This window comes from Mus caroli, chromosome 2 (assembly GCF_900094665.2).
Source record: "Mus caroli chromosome 2, CAROLI_EIJ_v1.1, whole genome shotgun sequence".
Lineage (NCBI taxonomy): Eukaryota > Metazoa > Chordata > Mammalia > Rodentia > Muridae > Mus > Mus caroli.
In genome coordinates this window covers 68,676,681-68,700,709 of record NC_034571.1, presented here as the reverse complement: position 1 = coordinate 68,700,709, position 24,029 = coordinate 68,676,681, and the positions used below count along the sequence as shown (strand labels likewise).

The following is a 24,029-nucleotide window of genomic DNA, read 5'->3' as shown; positions in this document are numbered from 1 at the left end:
TTCAGACACTCCAGAAGAGGGCGCCAGATCTCATTACAGATGGTTGTGAGCCACCATGTGGTTGCTGGGATTTGAACTCTGGACCTTCGGAGGAGCAGTCGGGTGCTCTTACCCACTGAGCCATCTCACCAGCCCTGTTTTTTTAATTTTTAAGAAATCTTGAAAACTTGAGTTTTATTTATCTGTAAAACTTGAGTTTTAATTATTTATCTGTACTCTCCTAATCAATTATATTGCTAGATCTAGTAAATAGCTTTACTTTACATGCTGTTTCCACTCATTTTTTCCTTTAGTCTCTTCCAAAATGATATGTGTTTCTGTGAACTGGTATCACTTTCTTTTGTTACTCTTATTGAAATGCCCTTAGAAAAGTAAGTCTTTTATATTTAAAGCAAAATTTGTACTGGAACCCTCCTTGATTAGAAGTCAATGAAAGTAATTAGATAATTCAATGAAAGTGATTGGATGATTTAACTGACCTGTATGAAAATTAATACATATAGTACTCCCTGTATTAACTTGTAGCCTACAAAACCACCTGTCATATAGTAAATGGTTTTAACATTTTGTGACTATCTTATATTCACATCTATTTCTTTAGACTGAAATCTTGTCTGAAATGGAATATGTTCTATGTTTGTTTTTAAGATTTATTTATTTTTGTGTTTTGCTTGCATATATGTATGTGTACCATTTATGGGCAGTGCCCTTAGAGACCATCTTAAATCCTGAATCTCTAAAACTAGAGTTACATATTATTATGAGCCACCATGTGGGTGCTGGGAACTTATCCCAGCTGCTCTGCAAGAACAACAGGTACTCTTAATTGCTGAGCTATCTCTCCAGCCTTTTGTTTGCTTTTCTACCATGCTAGGAAAGCTCTTTTTAATTTGTTGTTTCCAGACACGGTTTCTCTCTGTAGTTGGCTATCCTGGAACTAGTTTGTAGACCAGGCTGGCCTCCACCTCACAGAGATCCTGCCTACCTCTACCTCCTGACCACTGGGACTAAAAGGTGTGCTCTTTTATTGAGGTATATATTTCTCAAAATCTCTATATGTAATTTGTTTTTATTTTACAGTTGTGTGTGTCTAACTGCTTGTCTGCCTTCTTGCCTGTGTGGATGATAGCATATTTATGGAGATTAAAGGACAACATTGAAGAGTAAATGTTCTCTTTCCACCACATGGGTTCTGAGGATAGAACCCTGGTCATAAGGCTCAATGGCAAGAGCTTTACCCGCTGGACCATCTCGTTAGCCCTATATGTAACTCTAATGTTGAAGAAATAGTGGTCCCTATTACTATTTTTGTCTGTGGGGGGGAATTGCAGAAAAACACTTTCTTTTTTATATTTCTTAAAGTTAAAAAGTTAAAGTAAGGTATCATTTCATAGAAAATGGAAGAATGCAGAAGTCTTTAAGGCCATTGGTAATTGTAATGCATGTTTCATATTACATAGATATGAAATATACAATTATAAACTTGTATGTGATATATATACCTTCTCATTTTTTATTGACAAACCTAAAACATATTTTTATTTTAAGATAGTCTATGATGCTTACTTTGTTCTTTTTGATAATCATAAAGGGATTTAAATGTATGTTTTATTTGGTGTAGTATATGTGTATAATGTGCTTGTATTGGCATGTACATGCTACAACTTGGGTTTAGTGGACAGAACAACTTTATGGAGGTAGCTTTTTCTTTCCACCTTACATGCGTTATGGGTATTGAACTCAGGTTGTCAGGTTTGCATGGCAAATGTTTTGCTGGCTGAGCTATATCACTGCCTCTAAAATAATTATTTCTGTTTCTTCTCTTCCTCCTCCTGCTCCTTTGGGGCCAGGGGACAACATGGGGTATGACTGTATCTTGAGAGTGTAGGTATATTTACTTGGGTCCATATTTTAACTGGTAATTGTCAGCCTTTCCCCACATTAATATCCAAGAAATTACAAACAAAAACAAAAAACACTTGAAATATAGTAGTGAGTGACTTGTGATCCTTTAGAAGGTTCTTAGAAAAACAGAGTAATTATGCTTGGCAAATAGTAAATGGACTTGAGTTAATTTTCATAGTATATGTTTACATTCATCTGTACCATTTGCTTTTCTTTCTTACCTTTTGTTTTGTTTGTTACTTTGTTGTTTTTGTTCATTTGAGACAGGTTTCTCTGTGTAGCCCTGGTTGTTTGGGAACTCACTCTGTAGACCAGATGGTCTCAGACTCAGAGATCTACCTGCTTCTGCCTCCTTAGTTCTGGGATTTAAGGCATGCGCCAGTTTTGATTTTTCAGTATGTTCTTTAACATGTTTTCATTTTGTCTAATGGAACTTTGCATTCCAGTTTTCTATCTTTACTCATTTAGTTTTACCTTTTCTAGCATTATAGCTTTCTATTATATTCGTTTTGTGATGTTTGATTGATTATGTAGTTAACCAAGTCACTTAAGCCACTTAATAACTTTCTCAGTATTAAATGCCTGAATGGAAGAAAATTGATTTAAATTTTTGTTATTTATTTGAGATAGAATGTCACTCTGTAATCCAGGCTGCTGGAACTCGTGGCCTCAGACTTATGGCAATCTTGCAGCAGTCTCCAAGTCCTGAGATTATAGTAGCCATTAGCCACCCTGTCTAGCTAATTTTTAATAATTTTTAATTTTGAAGACAGAATCTCTTCGTGTAGCTTGCTCTGCTTTTTTTTCCCTTTCTGATTTTAACGTTGAATTAATGAACATGTTTTTGGTTTTTTTGAGACAATGTTTCACTGTGTTTGTATTCCTGTATTTTTCTTTTGTATAAGCTTTGTAGTATTTGCTACCATTTTCTTCCTTTGAGTTAATTCTATAATATAATAAGCTCAGTGGAAATACTTATCAGAGAATATAAGTATTTGTGGAGTTGCCAGGACTTTTGCTTTCTCCCAGAAGGAGGCTTACACTGGTGTTTTAGTGTGAATGTGCTACCTTTGCCATCATTTTGTTAACTTGTGGTTATGATTCTCAATATGATGTGATTACTTGACTGCGAGTTATATATAGAGAGAGATTATAAAAGTTGATGCCATTATTTTTAATAATCTCATTAACATTCTAGTGAGACTTTTCATATCTTTTGATGAAATTAAAATAAGACAGTTCTAATATTTGCTTTTTTTGAAGTCTTTTTCAAGAATTTAATTAACATGATTATACCATCAATTCTCAGTCACAATGTTAAAAGTTGCTTGTGCTTGTTTATCATTTGTCAGGTATGGATTATAAAAGATTTATTTATTTATATTATGTATATGAGTGCTCTGTCTACATGTATGTATACTTGTATGCCAGAAAAGGGCATCAGATCCCAGGAGAGATGGTTGTGAGCCACCATGTGGTTGCTGGGAATTGAACTCAGGACCCCTGGAAGAGCAGACAGTGTTCTTAACTGCTGAGCCATCTTTCCAGCTTCCTATCAGGTATGTTTTAATGGTGAAATATGGATATTGGTTGGATTGGACTTTCACTTTCTTGAACTTGAATATACTCTGAAGAGAGAAAGATGTGTGTGTGGTATACCTACATATCTTTGAGGGTATGTGCATGTGTGTATGGTTGTATATTCACATGTGTGGAAGCCTTGCAAAATTTTGAGTGTTTGCCTAGATTAGTTTCTACCTTAATTTTTTAAGTTTTTATTTATTATTATTATTATTATTGTAAGTATATTTTTTGTGCATGTGCAAGATGTGTGTCCGTGGGCATGCTTACCTTAACACGTGTGTGGATATCAGAAAAGAATTCTGTGGAATCAGTTTTCTCTGTCTACCTTTGCATGGGTTACAAGGTTCAAACTCAGGTTGTCAAGCTTGTACAACAAGCACCTTTACCCACTTAGTCTATCCTTCATATTAGTTTTTGAAATGAAGTCTCTTACCAAACCTGGAGCTTATTCATTCATTGAGGCTAGCTGGCAAATGAGTTCTAGAGATCCACCTTATTCCTCTCCCAGAGGTACTGTGGTTACAAACTTACATTTCTGTTCTTGGCCTGGCTTTTATGTGGGTACCTGGGATCAAACTCAGGTCATCATTTCTATATATCAGGTAACCATGCTGACAGCCATTTCTCTAGCTCCTGAATAATTCTAATTTTCTTTTCTTTTCTTTTCTTTTCTTTTCTTTTCTTTTAAGTGTTTGTATGTGTGTTGTGTGTGTATGCATAAACCAGACATTGTAGTATAGGTATGTAATCTCAGTAGTGGGAAAGTAGAAATAGGAAGAGCTGAAGTTTGTTATTCTCGGTGACATAGCAAGTTATAGGCCACCGTAGGTCATCAAGATTTTACCTCCCCAAACAAAAGGCAACCTTGGCTGGCTTAGAACTGGCTTAGATTCTCTTTTCTTTTACCTCCCAAGTGTGGAGGTTAAAGGGGTATGCCACCATACTGACCCAGAAAAAGTTTATATTAAAAAATCTAAAATAGGGGCTGGAGAGATGGCTCAGCGGGTAAGAGCACTGACTGCTCTTCCAAAGGTCATGAGTTCAAATCCCAGCAACCACATGGTGGCTCACAACCATCCTTAATAAGATCTGACACCCTCTTCTGGTATGTCTGAAGACAGCTACAGTGTACTTAGATATAATAATAAATAAATCTTAAAAAAAAAAGAAAAAAAATCTAAAATATTACTTAGGGGAGGAGAATAAGTATATTTTACTCACATGTTTATATTATAAACACGGTATTATATAATTATTCCATTACCAAATCTAAAACCAAGTTATTAGTAAACCTTAATCTACTGCTTTTCATATTTTTCACTGTTAGTCTGTGAGTTTTGTGAAACCTGAACTTGCCTACTTAGCCCAGGATCAGTGGTCTGGTAATATTTTAAAATAAAGTTTAACTTTAAACTTTAACCTAATTTGTTGTTGTTTTGAGATAGGGTCTCTCTATGTAGATCTGGTTAGCCTAGAACTTACTATGTAAGTCAGGCTGACTTTCCCCTCCTAGAGATCTGCCTTTCTGTACCTTCTGACTGCTGGAATTAAAGACATTGTATCCAGCATTACTTAAAAAAAAAGTATTGTGATACTCGGCTGATTTCACTATTTACATACTAATTTCTTGAGTTGCTTTTCATCAATGCTTCAGTATAGGTTGATGACAATATGCCTGGAAACCATCTGTTATATGTTGTAAGTTGAGAAAAACTTAAAACTACTGCTTCCCTCATTGAGGTTGGGAATACATTTCTCACTTTTGAGGAGTTTAATTTCTTTCTATTGATGAACTAAGCATTCCATATCCATTATACACAAGGATAATATCAAATCCATAAACTAAAGATCAGTTTAACTCTTACAGTAGATTTTGGCATTATATGTGTACTGCTCAAGGTTTTAGCCATAAAAATAAAGTATGATTTTGTATTAAGCATTAGGAAAATGTATATTTAAAGTCAAAGTAAAATGCAGTGTAACTTACAAACTTACATAAATTTAATACTGTTTGAGTTCATGCTCTAGTCTGTATTTTACAGATTATTATTATTACTATTATTAATATTTTTGGGAGGGTGGGTTTTTTGTTTTTAAGGCAGGTTTTTTCTGTGAAGCTCGGGCTATCCTGGAACTTGTTCTGTAGAGCGGGATGACCTCAAATTCAGAAATCCGCCTGCCTCTGCCTTCTGAGTGCTGGGATTAAAGGCATGCATCACCATCACTCAGCCACATTATTTTAATTCTTCTTGATATTCATTGTTCATTGACATATCATTGTAAAATAAATTGTTTTTAGGTTATAACTGTAGGTTTTTAGGCTCATAGATTTAGATTTTTTAGGAACATTTTGTTGTTTCCAGGGTAGTTCTAAGATCATCTTGTACTTTGTGGTACCTGTGAAGTCACAAAGAAATTGTGACACAGAAAACTCTCTGCCTGTTTGTATGGTTCTGCTTCCCTTGAATGACATTGTAAGAGAGCATAAGTCCATCTTTCTGGTAACTTAACATTTTTGTTCACTATAAAGATTTTCTATAACCAATTTATATGGTATATGGTAGATATACTTATATGGTAAATATACTTATAAATATATGGTAAGTATATGGTAAATATACTTGACATCTTAAGATAGTACAAAGTTATTTTTGTAGGTCAGGAAGTTTAGATTGCCTCATCTGGATCCTCTGAGAACCCTCCACTTTAACTAAATCATAAAAATAAAAATATATTTAATAATAAAGTTCTGTATGATATTTCATTGTGTATATAGATTATGTAGTATTTTAAAGTAATCCCTAGTTCAATCATGTTGTCACAGATGACCAGATTTTATTGTATGTTTGGAATCCTAAAGCCAAAATCAATGTGTTGACAATGTTACATGCAATTTGAAGACTCTGGGGAAGAATCCATTTGCAAGATCCCTCACCTTGTTGGCTTTGCCCTCCCTCTTCTGTTGCTTCCCACCTGCCCAGGGCTGCTCTTCATATGGGGAAGCTGAAGTGCTTTCCTCATGGCCATCTCTGGCAATGACAGATCCAGGTCGTCTCTTTCTAATCCTGCTGACTTCTCTTTCTGGACGAATGTCTTACGCTGACTGTCTCAGTGTACTCTAGATTGGCTCACGTGGATGGATGCCTGAGGACATTCTGTTTGGGGATCTGTAATCTCTATATACATGCACAGTTCCCTTTTCTTTTAATAGAACCTATTCACAGGTTCTAGGAATTGGAACATGGACATTTTTAGGGACCATTTCATCTATTACAAATTGACTCCTTAAACTTTATTGAAGACTTTAATTTCTGGTTTTTTATTAGTTTGTTTGTTTACAATACATCTTGATCTGAAGGCAGCAAAAATGAACTGAGCTACTAGACCTACATTGAACTTCTAAGACCTCAAAGCCCACCACCTAGTAACACTTCCTGCAACAAGGCCACACCTTCCAATAGTGCCACTCCCTATGAATTAAACATTCAAACACAGGAGTCTGTGGGAACCAGTTCTATATAAACCACCATACCTAATTTATCAATTCTCAAATTTCTTCATTCTCATGGAACTCTCTCTCAGGACCATGAGTTTTCAGATAGTATTCCTAAAGTGGAAGAAGTAGTCATTAACTAAAAACTATTGTTTCTATTATCAACTACAGAGCTACCTGAATTCCAAACATTATTGAACACAACAAGACAATATGTGTGTGTATGTGTGTGTATACATACACACACATATATATAAAAGGCAATACAAAGCCTTTTAAGGTTGTGACTTTGTAAAGTTGCCCCAAACCTGCTTACATAGTATCTTCATACCTAAGTACCACTCAGGACTTCTCTTGGATATATAAGACTTGAGTTTGTGACTAAGAAAAGATTGCTCCTCTTTAACAATGATACCAATCCCTTGGGCTATGTGTTCTGGTAATGTTTGACTCTACATAGAGTGATTACTGTTGGCAGTCCTGGTAGCTTTGTGTGGAGATACTGCCTCTTCCCATAGGTTACTTAAGTTCAAGTGTATAAATATACAAAAAGTGGGTAATATTGGTAAAGGAGAGATTCCCTACATCTGTGCTTTCCAAGCTTTAATAAAAGGTGTTATTTTTAATGTTTATCAATGTCAAGATGATTATGAATAAGTCAAGCTGTGAAGGACAAGTATGGCTATTTAACTTAATTACCCTTGTTGCTTTAAGTGATACTTGCCTTGCTATGTTTCAAGATGCTAGTTGTAGATTTTTTTGACCAACTGCTGAAATAAGTATATAAATATCTGTGTGCAGATAGGCAGATCTAAAACCATGCTTGTAAAAATGAACATTTCTTTGAAAAACAAAATAGTTTGCAAGGATCTGTCTCTGCCTGAAATACATGAGCATGTTTTCAATACCATCACATAGAGCCAGTTTATAAGACCAATCTGCAGGTGATAGAGGAAGAAGGGACAATTATGAGTACCAGAATGGCAATGTAAGAGCAAAGAAAAATGAATTGTACTTTTGAAGAGTAGGCTCATATAGACCATCTACAAAACTGTCCATTGGATTATTATTCCTTTTATAGCCATAGTTTGCATTTGTGTCACTAAATATACCCTTTGAGTCCTTGTCTCCATGAAGAATAGTTTTTCATTTAAAACCTTTTTCTTCCAACTTTGGATTAAGATACTTTCTAGTTTCTGGTCTTTTACTCTTTAGTTATTAAACATTAAGGAACCTTCACTGATCCTAAAGGAAAGTGTTATTCTTCTTCCCAGTAGTCTGTAATAATGGGGGCCAACTCACAAGGTACAGGAACATTTATTTCCTTTTGAACATCATTCTTTGGAAATCACTAACTTTTCCTAACATACTTGGTATGTATCTGAACCTTCTGTCAAGTTCTTCCCTGTCCACCTTATCTAGTTCTTATTTAACAGATTGGTGTGATCATTTATAAGTTTGTGGATTGCTTGTAAGAGTTTACTTTCATCTGGGCAGCCTCCCTGTCATTTTTGGCCAGTAGTGACTAAGTTCTGTTCCATAGAATGTGAGTAGAATTTTCCTTTGGAGTTCTGAAAAGTCCCTAAAGAGAAGCCATTATTCATTTATCTTTCCCTTGCTGCCTGATTCACAGCTGTGCCGGCTAGAACTTTAGCATTTGTTACACACCTTTAAAAGGAAGGGAACTAAGATAACAGCAGAGCAGCAGAGGACCCTGAGTCCCTTATGATCGTGGTTCTGGGATACTTGTATTCATATGAAATGACTAAATCTCTGAACAATACAAGATTGAGTTTTCTTAGTGAATCCTATTCTAAGATGCATGTGAGAAATAACAAGCTATTTCCATGTAAGAGACACATTTAAACTAGGGCCCATAGATTTTATTGTGTAGCAACAACATAAAAATTATTAATTTTCACTCCAACTTTTGATGCTTTGATTCAACTCTGACATTTCACCTATTACCTGTCCTTCAGGTATATGCTGCTAAAAATCTTGTTTTCTTCCTTTCACCATAGTTCTGTTGCCTTTCTTCCATCCTTAAAATTGTTTTATACCTACAGGTGGTAATATGTTGGCAATTTGGGGGGCTGTGTGGTGAACATCTTTTTGAAACATTTGATATTTTGGAAGAAATTTTAATTTTCTATAATAGGAATAGGCAAGATTTAATTATAAAATGTATATTAAGCAGGATAAGTTTATTCTCTTCTGCTTTTCTCCTTTTCTCTAGAGATACTAGATGGCAACTTGGGAAGTATTGCTTGCTTAGCAAGAGCTTAGGGATAATTCCTGTTAACAGTAAAACTCATGGCCCACCAGCTACAAAGGTAAGAGAATTTGAGCTTCTCCCCCCTCCTACCTCTGTGTGTGTGTGTGTATGCATATTCATATGGGTACACATACATGTTGAGGCCTCAGGTCAATGTCAAGTGTTTTCTCTCTTCTTTCTTTCTTTCTTTCTTTCTTTCTTTCTTTCTTTCTTTCTTTATGTGTGTCGGGGGCAGGTGTTCTCTATGTATCCTGTGTAGCTCTGTCTGTTCTGGAACTCAATATCCAACTCAGAGCACTGGGATTAAAGGCATGCACCACCACTGTCTTTTTGAGACAAGATCTTTCGCTATACCTGGTACTCACTGAGACTGACTGACTAGCAAGTCCCAAGCTTTCTCCTGCCCGTCTCTACTTCTTCAGTATTAGTCTTTTTTTTTTTTTTTTCTTTTTCATAAGTTCTGAGGATCTCTTCAGGTTTGTGCAGAAAGCACTTCACCAACTGTTCCATCTCTCAAAGTAAAGCTTTGAATGTAAAATTGTTCTTTTCATATCATAATAATTGGTCTCTAATGAAAATAATAGCAATTTCTATGCAGCAGTTTCACAAACTCCAGCAATCTATATTGATAGTGTTCAGTGGGGATGGGGTCAGATCTGGAGGGTTAGTAAATTTAGAAATGGCCTTTTGGAGATAGGATGCGAAAACACACTGAGGGCTTAAATTCTTTAATTTTTCTTAATCCAAAAGTTCTTAAACTTACTTAGCTTTCAGCAAAGAGTCCAAAAATAAAAGTCCTAATCCACCTAAAAAAATTTAAATTGTAGTAACAAGTTAATCTTGGAAGTGTTTTGTGGGTTGCAGAATCACTTTGACAAAAAGTTGATTTTTCTATGGCCGTGTAAACCTATTTGCTTTGAATTATTAAAGCTTATATTTATGATTGTTGCCAGCCAATCCAGAAACATCAAGCTGAAGTTGCATAGTTTGTCACTCACACCTTTTTGAACATGAATATGCGAACTACGAAGGTATTAGAGAAATGAAGTATGGCAATTTTGTGTGCAATCAATGTACTGTTTATGTAGTTCCTAAAAATGGAAGAAAAATAACAATGTAATGAAGGCAATCTGCTTTGCAGAATCTCTCTAGACACGGTGAATTAATGATAGACACTGTCTGATATATGAAGATTCATAAGTTGATCCTTTTTTTTTTTTCTTTTTCATAAGTTCTGAGGATCTCTTCAGGTTTGTGCAGAAAGCACTTCACCAACTATTCCATCTCTCAAAGTAAAGCTTTGAATGTAAAATTATTCTTTTCATATCATAATAATTGGTCTCTAATGAAAATAATAGCAATTTCTATGCAGCAGTTTCACAAACTCCAGCAATCTATATTGATAGTGTTTTCTTCTTGAATCTTGAGGTTCAAATCAAAGAGATTTGCCTGCTTCTCCCTCCCAAGTGCTGGGATTAAAGCTGTGTGCCACCACTTCCTGGCCCAGGCAGTTGTAATCTGCTATGTGGGTGCTAGGATTGCACCCAGGTCCGTTTATTTATTCGTTTCTTTGTTTATTTAATGTATGTGAGGATACTGTAGCTATACAGATGGTTGTGAGCCTTTCATGTGGTTGTGAGCCTTCATGTGGTTGTGAGCCTTCATGTGGTTGTTCGGAATTGAATTTTTAGGACCTTGCTACGGTCAACTCCCAACTCCACTTGCTCAGTCCCTGCTTGCTCAGGCCCAAAGATTTATTATTATACATACTGTAGCTGACTTAAGACGTACCAGAAGAGGGAATCAGATCTCATTATGGGTGGTTGTGAGTCACCATGTGGTTGCTGGGATTTGAACTCATGACCTTCGGAAGAGCAGTCAGTGCTTTTAACTGCTGAGCCATCTCTTCATCACCTTTTTTTGTGATTTTAAAGGCCCTCAGCATTTGATTATTCTGGCTTATGTTATTTCACTTAATCTGAAATCCCATATATCAGCCATCAGAAGATCTTAGATCTCAGTGTATTATTGTTGTTATCATTGCTGTGTGTGCTATATGATGTATACATGGGCACACATGTTCATAAGATGAATATGCTATGCCACCACCTCATGTGAATATCAGAGGACAATTTCAGTTGTTGGTCCTTGCCTTTTATTTTGTTTGAAATAAAGGTTCACGCTCCCCTCCAACCCCCCCCCCCCCACACACACACACACACACAAACTGGGAATACAAGGCTAGTTGGCCCATGAGCTTCTAAAGGTTCATTCTTTCTGCCTCCTGTCTCACTCTAGGATCATTAGGGTTACAGATGGGTACTACTATCTTGCCTGGCTTTACATGTATTCTGTGGATTCAAACTCAAATCTTCATGTTTACACAGCCAGCGCTTTGCCCACTCAGACATCTGTTTTATTTTGGCTCAGTATGTTACCTCTTCGGTGTGAAATACCATAGCCAACTAGCTTGTATTTTCCTTTGAGAAGGCTCAGCCATGCATCACTTCCTTTGGTAGTCTTCCTAGACCATCTCCAGAACTGGCTAGGTACTTTGGGGGATAGAAACAACGTCAGATAAACTGTTTAAAAATAATTTTAAAGAGACAACTAAATTTGGATCACATGGTCCAAAATCCATATAATAAGTAAAGTCCATGGCTATGAGTGTAACTCAGTTGTAGAGCACTTGCTTAGCATGTACACATCCCTGGGTTTGGTCCTGGTTAACTCACAGGCACGTGCACATACACACCATAATCATCTATATTCAAGAGAATTTTGGGCTCACATCTTAAATAAATATATCATACCTATATTATTCGATAAAATATGCTGTTGAGAATGATATCTAAGATAGGCATTGTAGCTCCTGCCTATAATTCTAGGATGTGGAAGGCATAGTGAGAGAATTGTTCAAAGTTTCAAGGCCGTGGTCTACAGAGCAAGTTTCAGGCTAGCCAGAATAGTGAGATACTATCTCAAAAATAAAGAAAAGAAAGTGCCATTTAATGTTTAGTACCATTACTATTGAATACTATGGTAAAATTTACATAATTACATTTTAAGGCTATAAAACTATATGATTTTAAAAGTTATATATTTTCGTATATTGACAAGATTGAAATATATGCTGCTGTGGACTCATGATAGCAGTTGTCTCTGAATGTTGAAATTTTGATATTCTAAGTGATTCTTGCATGCCCCCTCCACACATATTTGCTCTAGTAGGAATAAATTTAAATTCTCTTAAGTTCAACAGGGGCAATTTAGTATGTATTTTCAGAAGGAACATGTGATTTTCAGAAAAAACAATTAAGATGTTAACTTTAAGTGTTTGTTTTGCTCTTTTTGAATGATGTATATAAGATAATTTCAAGAAGTGTTTTATTCTCAAATTAGTTTGTTATTTAGGTTTTCATGGTGTGGTGAGGTGCTTTAATTTTAGCTTACATTTGTGGGTATTTAGCTTTAATCATCATCTTATTCTATGTTCATGAATGAATATATTTCAGCAGTTTAGTGATAGGATTGGTTAATATACCTTAGCTCTCAATCTATTATATACTGAACCATTGAACAAGTAAGAGTAAGATTATGAGACTTGCTGGGTGGTGGTGGCACACGCCTTTAATCCCAGCACTTGGGAGGCAGAGGCAGGTGGATTTCTGCGTTCAAGGACAGCCAGGGCTACACAGAAACCCTGACTCGAAAAAGCAAAAAAAAAAAAAAAAAAAAAGATTGTGAGACCTCACTCAACCTATATCACAGTTTTTGGCTGGTTTTCTTTGGATGTTGTTTTGAAACAAGTCTTACACTGTTGTCCAAGTTTACCTAGAACTCACTGTGTAGCCCAAGCTGACTTTAAACTCAGGATGTTCTTCCTCCATAAACTACAGTAGCTAACTTTATACCAATTTCTCCATCAGTCAGATGGGAATAAAGTGATGCTTCATGTTTTTACATATAGAATAACTCAGAAATATATCAGTGGACAAATATTAGTGAGTTCTTAATATGGAGTTATTATCCATGTTTATAAAAATCTTTTCTTTTGAACTTATATTGCTTTATATATTCTAGTACCTATAAATTTGTATATTCTTTAAGTTATTGCTGGTCTGGAGAACTAGAGTGTAACAAAAATGAGGAATTGGAAGCCTGAAGTAATACCACGTTATCATTGAAACCATCTCTACTATACATCTTGCTTTTGTTTTAAAGAAAAAAAATCAGTGACTTCCATTTGAGTGCTTATGGTAAACAAATCATTGAACTTATTTTTTACTTTACTCTTGAAAGTATATTGTAGCTATCCCCTTTTATCAAACCAAGTTAAAGCTTAGACTCTGAAAATAGTCTGTTCATCCTTAGATGTATGATCTGTAGGACTACTGTCTTTCTCACATAACAACACTTAGTTAATATTCAAAAACTTTAAACGTAGTTCTTTGCTACTTGGTATGGTTAATCACTGGCCTACACCACAAGGACCAGGTATTTGTGTCTTCACCAGTCCCGAAACATCAGAATGCAGCTATTTACAATTTCCTTGGGAATGAGAATACTATATTTTGGATTTTTCATATTTTGAACTTCAAGCCACGTACTTCACAAGCCACTTATAAGCTCCCTTGGCAGCTTCTGGTTATATAAAGATATTTTTAACCTTGCTATGACAACATGATGAACCCAGATTTAGAGGTTTGAGATTCACTTAGATTACCAACTTAGAATCTCTTAGCAGAAATGTTAGCATTTCTGTCTATAGATGCTTGAACTGTAGTATTTATAGCAATCTCTACTAGGTTTTACATAATTGTAATAAAAGAAAATGGGTATTCATGTCAGTTGGCTAAGAAAGTAGCTGTGTAGGTAAGGAACTGATTTGGAAGAAAACCGTGGTGCCGGAGGTACCAAGGGTCAGTTCCTTAAGAAGCACCTTTAGAACTATCAGTTTGTCTGTATATAGTTAATATTTACATGTTTTTTTGTATTTTATTGAGTGAGGCATTGCCTTAGGTAGCTAACCCACAGATAACTGCCTTGCCCTGGCCTGAGCTTACATTCTTTTGGTAATGACAGAAATGTGATGAGATGTTCTTTGGATTATTCTAGTGTTCTTCCTCTCTTTCTCTCTTCCCTTATCAGTTTTACTTCGGGTAAAGGAAGACAGTTTCTTCTTCCCATCTCCTAAACTAGGATAGCCTTTGCTCCAGGACTCAACATTAGGTAGCCAACTGTACGTTTCTGCATGGAATTCTCTCTTTTGAGCAAGATATTAAACACATAAATTATGAAAAATACAGGTTTTCCTTTACATAATTTATTTGATGTGAGAATACTGTTTACTGCCTTTAACAGAAGACAGGAGAGGAAGACAAAGAGGAAGGGTTGAGATGGGGAGATGGCTCAGTCAGTAAAGTACCTCTAGTAAAAGCACTGGGGATTGGGGTGAGCAGAAAAGGGTTGATCCCTAAAGTTCATGGTCACCAGCCTAGCCCAGTGAATGAGTTCTGAACTCAGTTCCAAGTTCAGTGACAGAACTATTTAAAAAAAATGACATGCAAAGTATACATACATCTACATTCATGTATATCTGCATGCACATGTTTCATACATGTAAAGAGTTGGTAGATTTTTAAACTTTTTAAAAATTCTCTTATATTTTGTACCTTTTTTTGTTTGTTTTGTTTTGTTTTTTGAGACAGGGTTTCTCTGTATAGCCCTGGCTGTCCTGGAACTCACTCTGTAGACCAGGCTGGCCTCTGCCTCCCAAGTACTGGGATTAAAGGCATGCACCACCACCACCCGGCCTTCTTTTTTTTTTTTTTTAAGATTTATTTATTTATTATATATAAGTATACTGTAGTTGTCTTCAGACACCCCAGAAGAGGACATCAGATCTCATTACGGAGATCTCATTTAGACCAGCTGTTCTAGAACTCAGATATCTACCTACCTCTGCCTCCCCAAGTGCTGGTATTAGAGGTGTGTGCCACCTTCTCTGGCTCAAGAGTTGGTAGATTTTATTAAATGGCCCATTAACATTACTAGTTTCAATATGATTTGCTTATATTTAAGCTAACATTAAATAAGTGGTAACATTAGAGAACAGAAAGATTTATAGATAATTTATATTTATTTCAAGAATAAATAAATTTTGATGAATTCTGCTGAGAACCTGATTACAGGTCAGTTTTCTTTATTTTTTTTTTTTTTTTAATTAAAAGATTTCTAAGTAGAACTTTTGAGGTACAGAGAGAGAAAGAATGAGAATTTCTTTTTTTGTTTTGTTTTGTAACAAGGTATTTCTGTGTAATCCAGGGATGATTACAATCCTCCTGCCTCAGCCTCCCTAAGTGGTGATTTTAGACACATACCACTAAGCCTGGTTTTTCTTTTCAGACTTCAAAGGTAGGAAAAAAATTGCTGTTTTAATGACTGCTGACTAACTGTGCCCTAGGGGCTAAATTAAATACTTCTTCCTTCTTAACTCTCTGATGGAATGGATGGATTACTACATCTAATTCATCTATGTGAGTTTTTATATTTCAAAAGTACCTTATCGTTATAAAGATTCTTGGTTTGTTTTATTAAGTCATGTTGATTTCATTTGATTGGGTGCTTTCATTTGCAAAAACCAATGCATTTCAAGAAGTGTTTCAAGGCTGTTTCTAACAATATAAAACCATTTTTGTTTTTCAGTGTCTTTGCCATGAAACAGAGGACATGATAAACTGTTTACCTTAATGAAATTCAAGTTGCATGTGAATTCTTCCAGGTAAGTACATGATATAATAATATTTTGCACCATATTTCATATTATAGGTTATGAAACTTATTTTTCATAAATTGTGTTTACTAGATTACTATTTGGATTCTTCTTCCTTAAATCTGAAGCCTCTTACTAGTTTTCGGTTGATACTTGTTTCTAAATTATCAAGTTAAGAGCATTCAAATAACTGGTGTAATAGCACAGGTCTGTAATCCCATTACATAGATAAGACCACCATGAGATCAAGGTCTGTGCTAGATACCAATACCCTGTCTCAAAAGAAAAAAAAGAGCCAGTCATCCAAATACATGTTTTATGTTTTTAATGTCTTCTAAAATGAGTTCTTGATAAAAGAAGTGAGGAAGTGTTCAAATAGCAACTCTTAAAAAATGCCATATACTTGGTCTGGAGAGAGGGCTCAGCAGTTAAGAGCACTGACTGTTCTTTTAGAGGTCCTGAGTTTAATTCCCAGAAACCAAATGGTGGCTCACAACCATCTGTAATGGGGGTACAATGCCCTCTTCTGATGTGTCTGAAGACAGCTACAGTCTGAAGAAGAGCTACAATGTACTCATAAACATAAAACAAATCTTTGTTAAAAGAATGCTATATACTCAAGTCCTCTTGACTCAGCTTCCCAGGTACTAGGATCAGGAGGTCATACCAGTGCTCTGCTTTAAAAAATGTTACAAGTTGTTAAAAGGATTCACTTGGATCTTTAAGTGGAAATTCTGAAGCAGGAAAGTAATCTCCATCCAGATATGTTACTTCATAGTTGTATTTGAATTTGGATCAAAATTGTTTGTTAGTAAGTCATTTAAGCTTAAAAAGTCCCTCTCTCGCCGGGCGTGGTGGCACACGCCTTTAATCCCAGCACTCGGGAGGCAGAGGCAGGCGGATTTCTGAGTTCGAGGCCAGCCTGGTCTACAAAGTGAGTTCCAGGACAGCCAGGACTATACAGAAAAACCCTGTCTCGAAAAAACCAAAAAAAAAAAAACAAAACAAAAAAAGTCCCTCTCTCAATATACACAGGCAGACCATTCTGCCTTAGAAGTGCTAATTCCTGAAATTGGAGGAAAAAAAACTTTTTCCAATTACAAAGTTATAAATATCAGTTTGTCTATCCAAACCATTGGCTCAAGTATTGCAGAAGGGCCTGTGGGAGGTGGGAGAGGAGGATGAGTGCTCTTCAGGTGGAAACTCTTGGAGCATGTGTGCGTGAATGTCTGTGTGTATGTAGGGGGTTTGTTTCCCCCACCTTTACTGCTTGTGGCAGGTTCAGTTATCAACAGCACAATTTTCACTGGGTCAATTCAAGGGTTGAATGACTTCACAAGCTCTGGTCTCAGGAAATTAACTTTCATATTGAGGACACAATTTTTAGGTTAACTGATGTCCAAAATACTGTCTTGAATCATAAGATCCATCACTTTTTAATATTGGTCAGACCTGCATCTAGAATTATATCGTAAAATCTTTTTAAGCATATATTAAATGTATGTGAAGAATTTTGTTTAAATGTAAACTTCATACCATACTATCAATTTTTCTTTAAATAAGAATACAATTAAAAAAAAGTCCCTCCCTCTGCTATTCCTCTTTACCTATGAATTTACTTGTTGAAAAGCGTGGGTAGTGTCTTAATAGATGTTTCCATGTATTGACTTGGGCTGACTGCTTGCTGTTGATGTGTTAGATATGTTTCATATGTTTTGTGTATTCTTGTACTTGGGATAAAGACATTTTACAAGATTCAGCTCTGATATCCCTCTTCATCCTCTGCAAGAATGTTTTATTTCAACTTTGTTGTTCATCCACTGTGTTTTTGTCAGTTTGATCTAAACACTGTAAATATCCCATCATCTTTCTCCCAATCTTGTACTGTTTTGAGACAGGGTCTCATTATCTAGTTCTAGCTCGTGTTCTTTGAATTCTTTCCATCTACTTAGTGATTTTTAAATAAATGGTTTTTTGATGGTATGTAACCTTCTCAGATTTAAAAGTTTTTTTAAAGAAACTTGTGGTGCTAGAGAGATGCCTCAGCAGTTGAGTATTTGCTGTTCTTATAGAGGATTCAGGTTTTGTTTCCAGCATCTAGATGGCCACTCATAACTGTAACTCCAGCGGGGTTGGTGCTCTCTTCTGGTCTCTGAAGGCATCTTACACAAACAGTACACATACATGCAGGCAAAAGACTTACAATTATAAAGAAAAATAAAGTCTTTTTAATAAAAGAAAAATTTGTCTACATCAAAATCATGAGGCTTGCTACCATTATTGTTCTCATATCTCTGTGACTTGATTTGTGGAATGGTGAAAGGTAGGATTTGGGGGTTTTGTTTTTTTCTTGATTCAACATAGCTTTAAAAATTCTCAAAGAACATAGAAAACTGAAGCCAATATACAACATGTCCTATATTTATTTGTCTATAATCTATTTTTTGTAACTACTAATATTCCTGTAAAGTATTTGGATGAATTTGTGTAGATTAGCCAACTACTAGTGAAGTCAGATACTTTTGATATAAAATTGTAAAACCAAATTTGGAAAAGATCATTTCTTCTCCTTCTGAAATGTACTTAAGGGTGAAGCCATGTGATGTGTTGATCTATTTCTAGACTCAATTCTTTACTATTGCTTTATATGTTTACTATTTGACTAATAACTACCCTATCTTAATTATTGCTTTTTATAGTGGGTCTTGATATAATAATATCCAATTTTTTTTATAAACTCTAAAGCTTTATTATTGTCATTCAGGATTAGCTTGCTTGTTCTTGGGTCTTTGCCCTTTATAAATTTTAAAATTAAATCTCCTCCTCCTCCTCCTCCTCCCCTTCAAAACCTGCTGAGATTTGGGTTGTGACTGGCCCTGATCTGAGAAATACTACTTGGAACAGAGTTGCATTTACCTAGACCTTCTTTTGTTACTTGTGGAAATATATTTTTGGTCTTGGGTTTGAGGTTTTTGTTTTCAGATGTATAGTTTATGATTTTCATTAGATTTATTTTTAAGTATTTGACTTAGTATAACAATGGCATTGGGTAGTTAGACAATAGGGATACAATGGAGTAAATGGGAAAGCCAAAATTTTAAAGTAAGGATGTGAAAACTGATTAAAGACAAAGAAAAAAGTAAGACTATTACTAATTTAAAGAGGAGATCTCTGTGGATCTAATGGACATGGAAAAAAGTGAGAAAATGTTATTAATAGTTAGGCCAATATATTTGAAAGCATAAATGGAAAAGTTCCTGGAAAATAAAACTAATATAAATGTTTTAATTTGCATCTATTTAAAGATACTGGATTTATGACTTAAAACCTTCCCACAGAGACAACCCCAGGCTCATATAGCTTCACCGGTGAGTTCTTTCAAATATTTAAGGAAGAATTAATACATTTCTTTTCATGTAAAGATTTATTTATTTATGTATTGCCTGTATAACTGTGTGTGTGTGTGTGTGTGTGTGTGTGTGTGTGTGTGTGTGTGTATGGCTGATGTGTCTGCAGAAGCCAGAAGAGGGCACCAGATTCCCTTGGACTGGAATTATAGATGTGTTTATGGGTGCTAGGAATTGAACCTGGGTCCTCTGAGAGAATAGCAAATACTCTTAACCACTGAGCCAACTCTCTAGCCTTAATACCAGCCTTTATACAGATTCTTTTAGAAAATAAAAAAGAATTAACATGTCCCAACTTTAATTATAAAACTGCCACAAAATAACACATGGTATTTCTGATGAACATGAATGTAAAACAAATTCCAAACAAAATATTAACAAGTAAAATCAGGCTATTTATATCTCCAAGATGAGATTGTTCCAAACATTCTACTTTGTTATCAGTGAGAATAATTCAGTGTGATTGACCACATTAAAAAAGTAAATTTGAAGTGGGGGTGAAAACAGAAGGAGTTAGAGGAGAGTTAAGGGAAGGGTGAAATACAGTATTTGTGTTCCAGTTCTCAAAAGAATCAAATTAAAAATAAGCATAAGGATCAGACGTGGTGGCAGGCAGATTACATGAGTTCCAGACCAGCATGGTCTACATTGGTTTCAAAAAAGAAAGAAAAAAATATATATACACTTAAGAAAATAAGTAAATGGCCAGGTGTGGTGGTGCATGCCTTTAATCCCAGCACTCAGAAGGCAAAAGGCAGGTGGATTTCTGAGTTCGAGGCCAGCCTGGTCTACAAAGTAAGTTCCAGGACAGCCAGGGCTATACACAGAGAAACCCTGTCTAGAAAAACCAAAAAAAAAAAAAAAAAAAAAAAAAGAAGAAGAAAAGAAAAGAAAGAAAATAAGATAAATAAAAGAAGCTGTCAGCATCAGGCACTCAAAGCTGGCTGACCTGGTCTACATGAGACCTTGATTCAAAAAAACAATACAAGAAAACAATACTTAGTAGAACAGTAGATTTTGAGGTACAGACATTATTTTTCTTTCCATAATATTTTTATTAATTATTTAAGACTTATATTCATCATGAACCCAGATCACACTTAATTCCTAGTCCTCCAAGGTCCACTCCCCATCTTTCTGGACTCCTTCCCCCCAAAAAACAAGGAAAAGAGAGAAAAACCCTCCAATTTGTGTTACGCTTATACTCATGGGAGCATGGTCAGACTCCTGATAATTAGCTCCTTAAAAGTGAGTCCTTCCTCAGCTGTGGAGAGCTACTCTTCAGCATCCTTATCACATTTGTTAAGAATTCTCTTCCTTGGTTTTCTGTGTAGGCTGTTACTTTGTGGGGCAGAGTGATAGTGTAAGGTATAGACCTTCTATGTCTTTCTGAACTATGAGTCTACAGTCATCAGTATCACAGCAAAATTAGCTTCCTTGCCCTTTACAGTCAGCAGGAACATGTATCATGGACTTCCACATCAGGGAAACTAACTTTTTAAAAAAACTTTATTGATTCTTTGTTTCACATCATGTAACCCAATCCCACTCATTTCTGTCCTTTCATATCTGTCCTCTGCCCTTACAACATCCCCCAAAAGAAAAACAAACAAAACGTAAAAAAAATCTTGTTCTAGAAGCTGCAGCAAATGTTCATTGCAATGAGTCATTGATCTGATTCGAGGCCTCTGGCTTCTGCTATACTGTCAATACTGGATCTTCACAGGAACTCCTCTCAGATATTCTGTTGTTGCCCTCTGTTGTGGAGATCCTCTAGGTTTGGATCTGCAGCTCTGGCCCTTTCACATTCTCTAGCAGTTCATAAATGGGGTTGATGCCTGGAGTAAGCTAACCCTGAATCTGGGCCTGAGTGGTAGCTGAGTTGGTCAGCCTACCACCTCTCCTGTTACCCCTCCCCCAACCAATGCACCAATACCACCAGGGGGAGCTCTTCAGCACTGTCCCAGCTAGCTCATTTAGTGCAACCAGCCAAGTGGCAGGACTAGCTCTTATACCCTCCTGGCCAGCTCACTCACCCCACAAACATTGACATAGATCCCTGATGCTGCCTGGCCACAGACCCAAACATGGCCCTCAGCAGCAGCATGGGCTGGGACTTCACCATGGCCTCAGGTGGTAGGACAGGCTACTCACATCAGACTGTTCCTCTTCACCCTCTAGTTCTACCTCTCTTCATAATTCTCAAACTGTTCCACTTGTCTTTCCCATCTGTCTATCGTGTACTTGTACATGTAGTATGGCTTGGGTGTGGCTTGCGACCGACAAGTGGGCCTTGGGTTTCCTATGCTCAAGGCAAGGGAAACTGTCTTACTTAACAGTGTGTGTCTAAAAAAATCTGGCATATTGCTTTTTTGAGAGTGTAGTATTTAAAAAATAAAACTGTACTATCAATTTCTATAAAGTTGTTCAAGAATTTATATGGGTCCCAAACGTCCTTTCTGAAGTCTGCAGTAAAAGCCACTGTCATAATAAGTACTAATTTGTTATTTGCCCTATTTTGCTTTCATTCTTTAAGAACATATAAGTGGGGGCTGAAGAAATGGCTCAGTGGTTAAGAGCACTGACTGCTCTTCCGGAAGTCCTGAGTTCAAATCCCAGCAACCACATGATGGCTCACAACCATCTGTAATGAGATCTGATGCCCTCTTCTGGTGTGTCTGAACACAACTACAGTGTACTTACATATAATAAATAACTCTTAAAAAAAAAAAGAACATACAAGTAAGAGTTTCTCCATAAGCTGTCTGAATATGAGTCACAGCAGGTTGAGTATAAGAAGCAAATATGAAAATTCAACCATCTTATTCTGTTGAGCCAGATATTAGATTTGCAAACAAATTACTCTTTTCACCTCACTGTATCTCTATCCCTGGTTTGTAAAAATTTTAAGCTTGAAAGGATATATTATTACTTAGATAAGTCATACCTATACAGAGATGTTCCAAACCTAGTTGTGACAAAGCAATACAGATTATATAGGTCAAGAAGTTGACATAGTATATATAGCAAGGCAATTTGTCTGTTTCTTGGTGAATAAACCTCCACGTGGGAGTTTTGAATGACCTCTTTGATCATGATGATAAGACTCTAACCTAGAATGACCTGAGTAGTAGTGTTTGAAGACCAAACAAGTTCTGCATGACCAAGCAGAGGGTATAAAACTTGGGACCTAACCTTGTGCCATTTCCACAGCACTGTTAATTGAAATAATTATGAACCCACCTCGAGTCAAGGGAAGGAACATAAACTCATTGTCAAAAGCACTGCAAAGAATTTGCAGCTGTATTTTAACAACTTTCAAAAGAAGTTTGATGAACTAAAATATTGTTTACATTGAGTTATTTACTGTGTAAAGCAATAATTATTAAAACAATACTTGTTCATTCTGTCAACATTTTGTGCCATAACCTGGTTATTACTAAAGTGAGTCTTTTCAGTCCATGGCCGTTGCTTTATGACCCTCATTTCATGCTCCCTGCCTGGCTAAGAAATAATCCTTAGATCATCAATATTTACCTCTTTTTTTTTTTCAGTTCTTGATCTTCCTCCAAGATATTTTTCTTTTTCTTTCTCCGTCTCCCCCAACAACCCCCCCCCCCAACAGAGTTTCTCTGTATAGCCTTAGCTGTCCTTTAACTTGGAGATCCACCTGCCTCTGCCACCCAAGTGCTGGGATAAACGTGTGCACTGACATACCTGACAAGATGTAGTTTCTTAATTTTCTTTTAGTTTAAATATGGTATGCTGAGGTCTTAATTTTTGTCACTCATTTTGCTGCTGCTGCTGCTGCTGCTGCTGCTGCTGCTGCTGCTGCTTTGAGCTCCCAGACTCTCTGGTGTTGTATCTTGCTAATTTAAAAAATAAAATAAAACTCAGCTTTTATTAAAGAAGACATTCTTCAGTTATTTTCTTATTTTTTTATTTGTTTAATGGAAGCAGGTTTTCACTCACAGTGTTAGCTATCTGGGATCTTTTGTGTTCCCATATAATTGAAGATCTTTTGTTCAGTTATTTTGAAGAATTATGTTGGCATTTCTATAGTGATTGCATTGAAATTATAGATTGCCTTTTTGTTGTTGTTGTTGTTTTCAAGATTGGGTTTCTCTGTATAGCTAGCCCTGGCTGTCCTGGAACTCATTCTGTAGACCAGGCTGGCCTCGAACTCTGAAACCCGCCTGCCTCTGTCTCCCAAGTGCTGGGATTAAAGGCATGTGCCACCACTGCCCAGCTTTATAGGTTGCTTTTGATAGGATAGCCATTACCACAGTTATTACAATATTCTACCAATCCATGCATGACATGGGAGATCTTTCCATTATCTAATATCTTCAGTTTCTTTTAAGTTTTTATTATATAGGTCTTTGGCTTGCTTGGTTAGAGTTATCCCAAGATATTTTATTTTAGTTTTTGAGGCTGGTTTTTTTTGTATGTGTGTGTGTGTTGGTTTTTTTGTTTGTTTGTTTGTTTTTTGTTTTTTTTTTGAGACAGGGTTTCTCTGTATAGCCCTGGCTGTCCTGGAACTCACTTTGTAGACCAGGCTGGCCTCGAACTCAGAAATCCGCCTGCCTC

General features: G+C 36.1%; 1 protein-coding gene across 5 annotated transcripts in view; it reads left to right on the top strand.

Moving 5' to 3' along the window:
- Positions 1-24,029, top strand: part of Atf2 (activating transcription factor 2) — a 74,465-nt gene that overhangs the window by 1,862 nt on the left and 48,574 nt on the right. For 4 of the 5 annotated variants that reach the window (XM_021152752.2, XM_029471965.1, XM_021152748.2 and 1 more), the window contains exons 2-4: positions 9,219-9,315; positions 15,966-16,041; positions 19,338-19,400. The gene's annotated coding sequence lies outside the window, so the exon portion shown is untranslated. The remainder of the gene's footprint in view (positions 1-9,218; positions 9,316-15,965; positions 16,042-19,337; positions 19,401-24,029) is intronic. The other variant, XM_021152754.2, reaches the window with a different exon arrangement.